The sequence below is a fragment of the Podarcis muralis genome, chromosome 17, assembly GCF_964188315.1.
Source record: "Podarcis muralis chromosome 17, rPodMur119.hap1.1, whole genome shotgun sequence".
Taxonomy (NCBI): domain Eukaryota; kingdom Metazoa; phylum Chordata; class Lepidosauria; order Squamata; family Lacertidae; genus Podarcis; species Podarcis muralis.
Window position 1 is genome coordinate 29,060,216 of NC_135671.1, and position 5,341 is coordinate 29,065,556.

The 5,341-nt window shown below is 48.0% G+C and overlaps 1 pseudogene; it reads right to left on the minus strand.

Moving 5' to 3' along the window:
• Positions 1–4,316: 4,316 nt before the first annotated feature.
• LOC114588063 (nurim pseudogene) lies at positions 4,317–5,088 on the minus strand (annotated as a pseudogene).
• Positions 5,089–5,341: the final 253 nt, after the last annotated feature.

Consider the following 5,341-nt stretch of genomic DNA (forward strand, 5'->3'; position numbering starts at 1 on the left):
ACCAAGCCCTTGCTCTCCCACCGATTTTCTACTCAAACAACTGCTTATGCAAAAATATCAATTATGGAATTCAGAAAATGGCAAATGGCTAGTTTAAAACAAGTGAAGACATTTCATTTTGGACATCTGTGCATTAAACCGCAGCGCCGCTTCTTCTACTTCAATTTGAGGCTTTGTTCATGCTTGGAAAATACCAGTGGAAAAAGAAACGCATTCGGCTTGAAATGAAGAGCAGCGACATGGCTTTGCATTCTGAATTAGGTTTGGGGACTTCAAAGGGTTCCAGAAAAGATACTCAGTGGCAGCTAATCGAAAATGACTGATAAATTTGCAACCTAATTGGAACACGTCAAAAGTTCGGCAGCGACTGTGTCTTTCCCCACATGCTCTACAGTTCTGCCCTTGCTTAGTAGAAGCAGCAGGGTCAACAATGGGAAAATGGTGCGAAGGAAAGCAATTTGTAATGATGAAACTTGTTTCCTGGGCCACAGGAATTAATCAGCTTCCATTCCATGATTCATTCCCATTCTGACCTAACTTTCACCTTTACAATGAAAAACATTCAAACTTGAACCTGACAGGGGCTTTCTCAAAACTGGGAGTGTGCTAGTCAGGTAAGCCCTGGAACTACCTGCCTCATGATATTAGGCAGACACTATCATTCAGTTTTTTTAGATGCCTACTGAAAAAGCTTTTTCCCCCCCCAAGTGGGTCAGTTCAGACACCTGACTGGTTCCATGTTTTATTACGTTTCACTGTTTTTAAACACTTTAAATAATAAATATGTTTTTTTCTTTTATTTTTTAATTGTGTCTTTATTTACAGGGGAGGATAAAAAAAAGATGACTAAACAGATAATGGGGAGATTGCAACTAGTCAAGTGCAGGGTTGTGAACTGGTAGATGCCTTGGGGTTGCCCCATTTGTGCTAACTCCATTAGGCTGCAGGCTGCAATTTGGCCTAGCAGCATGTGCCCAGGGAATAGGGCTCTCGGACCACACCATACATTGAAAGCACTACGACGACACTTTAATATGTCATGGTTTCCTGCAAAGGATTCTGGGAGCTGTAGTTTGTTAAGGGTGCTGAGAGTTGTTAGAAGACCCATAACCCTCTCCCAGAACTACAATTCCCAGAGAAAAGGGATTGATCATTAAATCACCCTTGGAATTGTAGCCTTGGGGAGGGAACAGGGGTTTGCTAGTGATATTTGACAGTGAAAAAACATGCTGCTCTTCTTGGCCCTGTTTGGATGATCCTGACTTGGCTTTCTAAGCTGAGATGTGTCCGTATGTGTCGCTCCTTTGCTCCCTGTGTGGTTTGTGCTATTAAGTCTCTAGTTAGCCATAGTTTTCCATTTCCAGAATAAGGAGGGATCTTAAACCACAGTTTATATAATAATTTTATAATAATTTATTATTTGTACCCCGCCCATCTGGCTGGGTTTCCCCAGCCACTCTGGGCGGCTTCCACAGAGACCAAGAATACACTAAAATGTCTCAGATTAAAAACTTCCCTGAACAGAACTGCCTTAAGATGTCTTCTGAATGTCAGGTAGTTGTTTATCGCTTTGACATCTGATGGGAAGGCCCTCTGCCTGGTTCCCTGTAGCTTTGCTTCTCGCAATGAGAGAATCGCCAGAAGGCCCTCCGCGCTGGACCTCAGCGTCCGGGCAGAACGATGGGGGTGGAGACGCTCCTTCAGGAGTTTGAAGTTGCTTCAATATCATGGCTTCCTCCAAACCTGCTAACTATCATTTCTTGGTTTAATGAAATGGGAAACTATGGCTAATGAGAAGCCTTCTGGTTTACTTGCGATTCGCATGAAGGAATGAGCAAAGGAAGACTCAGGTATAATTTGGCTTACAATAATCCAAACAGGCGCACTATGCCTGACAAACCTTTCTCAGCCAAATGAATTGAAGCAGATAATTCTGTGCATCCAAAAGAAGTGGGTTAAAAAATCAGCGTGAAAAGGCAGAGAAAACATCCAGAAAGGAAAGGCCATTATTAGCAGTCGATGTACTATAGAAGATTGTGTTGCTCTTATATTCTGGCCCTTGTGCCTTTAGGACGTTTTCCTCAACATCATTTTAGCACTAACAAGTCATCTATCATCCCTATTCATCAGAGGAGGCCAGAAATAAAACGAGGTCACCCGGTTTCTAAAAGGCGGTTATCCCCCAAAGTACTTGAGGCTGCCAAGAGCGCGGCTGGCAGACCTTCTTACTAGAAATACTTCTATCACCATTCCGTCGTGCAGCCTGGAGGCCTCTGCTAAAGCCCCTCTCCCCATCCACAGTTGCAATTTTATAAAAAGCAAATTGCTCCTGCTATACTTTACATTGCTATCGGTTGATTGGTAATGTTCAGACTTAGATACAGGGGCAAAAGTGGCGGAGGAAAAGCATGTAAGGAAATAAGTGACGTTGCCTCAAGCCAGAAATAAGAAGAGCATTTAAAGAGCTGCTTCAACTGAGCAGGCCGTTTTGCATTTAGATGTCTAAATCAGTGTTTCCCAACCTTTTTTGGGCAAAGGCACACTTGTTTCATGAAAAAAATCTCGAGGCACACCACCATTACAGCCCCGTGACGTCAGCGCGCAGCGTCACGCCGGGAGGGACGCACGAAAGTGTAAGATTCAATTTTTTTCCCTCCCCCTTGCCTTCCTTCTGTGCCAACCGCCAAAAAGCCAAGAATCGCGGGACTGCCGGCGGAGGGGGCGAGCCCCGTTCCTCCCCATCCGCCCCATTCCGTGCAAGGAGCGCGAACAGGTGTGAGAAGGGGGTCAAACCTGCGGGTCGGCGCCGGGGAACCTCCAAGCTTTGGGGGTGGGGGGGAGGAGGCAGCAAAGCGAGGCAGGAAGGAGAGCGCGGCTTGGCGAAGTACTCGGCGGCGAAGGCCAGCAGGTCCGGCGGCCGGTGCCGCAGCACCTCCACCGTGTAGCCCTGCAGCAGCTCAGTCAGACCCGGCGGGATCTCGATGCTCATCTTGTAGCCGAGGCACGCGGGAGACTCAATGGACGGGCCCGGGAGAGAGAGAGAGAGAGAGACACGACGGAGAGAGAGCGGGAGTCCCTGCTCGCCGTCGCCACCGCTACAACTACTGTGGCGGTTGGTCGTGGTCGTCGCCGCCGCCCACCTCTATCTATCTCTCCCCCTCAGCTTTCTACGCGGGCCTCGAGCCGGAGGTGGGGGGTGGCCGCCGCCGCTTTCTCCGCCTCCACGTCCTGCCTCCTCCTCCTCGAGCCCTCCGTCAGCCCTGAGGGAACCGCCGCGCTCGCGCCGCCGCTCTCTGACACGCGAGAAAGAGAAAGGAACGGAGCGGCGGGGTAGTCGGGGGAAGGAGGGGCCGGAATGGAAGCGCGAGGCGAGCTGCGCATGCCCAGCAGGAAGCGGCGGAGAGCGCCACAGAGAGAGAGAGAGAAGCAAGGGAGGGCGGGGAGTGGGCGGGAACACGCTTCATGCGTCACAATAACGGACAAGAGGCGCTCGAGGGATAGATTAGGACCTAATTTGACTTTTACAAAAAAAAAAAAATCTTTCGAATTTTCCCCACGGCACACCAGGCAACATCTCGCGGCACACTAGTGTGCCGCGGAACAGTGGTTGGGAAACACTGGTCTAAATAAATAAGTAATTTTGAAAGTAGCAAAAGGTACCAATACTCTTTTATGGCCTCTTTTATGGCACTGTGTCAAATCTTTCTAGTATTCTGACCGAGTAGCCCCAAGAGCTGCTAGACAACTTAAACAAGAAAATGGTTATTGTTGCTGCTGACAATAAAGTAATTGTATTTGGCAGGGTAAACTACAGATATCGTCTGGCTTCCAAGGAAGCTCTGACCTTTGGGGCATCAACTGCGTCCCATAACACACAACCACTTTTGCACGAACAAGAATATAAGCTGCCTCATCCGCCACCATCTTCAGCACATGTTGTATTGGCAGATCTCCTGCTGTCAAGCACACATTCTGTCCTCTCCAAAGCCAGCTCCAATAATTAAAGGTTTCTCCTTCTGAAGGCAGGGGATTAAAAGAAAGGAAAAGCAAAACTTCGGTCTGTCAAGGACAGTATTTTTGAAGGTGAAAGGCAAAACATTCCATTCGGTGCCTTCCGTTACGGATAAATGTTTGTTTTTCAGGTAGATTCAAGAGGATATGTGCTAAAGAATGTGGAAGCAACAAAGCTTCTTGTCTGATGCCTGAATTAGCTTCAACATGTCCTTTCTGAAATGAGGATATACAGTTCAGAGTTTTGAAGAATCTCCATTAGAAAGACAACGATGATGATAATGTGAATTTTATTTATTACATTGCATCATTCAGTGCTTAGCATGGGAGAGTGCAAGGTACAAGGCTCTCAGGCCCCAATATACTAGGACACCAGCACCCACATATAAAATTGGGGCCACACCGGTTCAGTTCTTAAGGACGGAGGGGCCATTCTGAGCCAGCAGATCCCTATAGGCTGCCTCCTCACGGGAGAAGATCTGGAACTTCTTGTCCAGCTGAGCTCTCAGGTAGAGGTAGTCCTGCTGGTCAAGGTTGTGGGCTCAGGTGATGTAGGCTGTGAAGAGCAATGTGAGGAGAAGGCGGTCGAGAGAAAGGCAGGGAACGGCCCACAGGATGAGGAGAAACTCCAGGTACACGGGATGACAAAGGTGGGAGAAGAGGCGGATGGCACTTGTGGACTTCACGGCCAAAGGGTCCCCTATGCCCAGGCAGTGGTAGTAAACCTGTTTGACCCCCATCAGCTCTGCATAGTCAAAGATGAGGAGGATGATAAAGATGACCAGCCAAGCAATGAAGTGGAGGATGAAGCAGATGGGAGGAACCCAGGTGACCCATGGCTCCGTGCTTGTATTCCAGAGCACAGAAGCATCCTCCACAGGCTGCCAGTACCTCATCAGCAGCTGGAGAGTCAGCGCTGTGCAGAAGACATAGAAAGATCTCTGTAGAACTCCAAAGCAACTTCTGGTCCAGTGTTTGACTTGCTGAGTGGCCATGAGGTTGTTCTGCAGGATGAAGAGGACAATTAAGCCCACGTCCGCCATTAGTGGCCGCAGAATCTTGGGATCCCTCAGGGCAGCTTCCCATTGAAGATTAGGAGCAGCATCTTGCCTGCTCAGGAGTGCTTTATTTATTACATTACTTAGTAACTTTATTCAAAAAAAGGTCTCAAAGCAACTTAACAAGAAATAATATGGAATCGAAGACTCATAGAATTGTAGACTTGGAAGGGATCCCCAAGGATTTTCTAGTCCAACCCTCTGCAATGCAGGAAACTCAACAAAAGCACCCATGACAGAGGGCCATCCAATCTCTGCTTTAAAATCTCCAA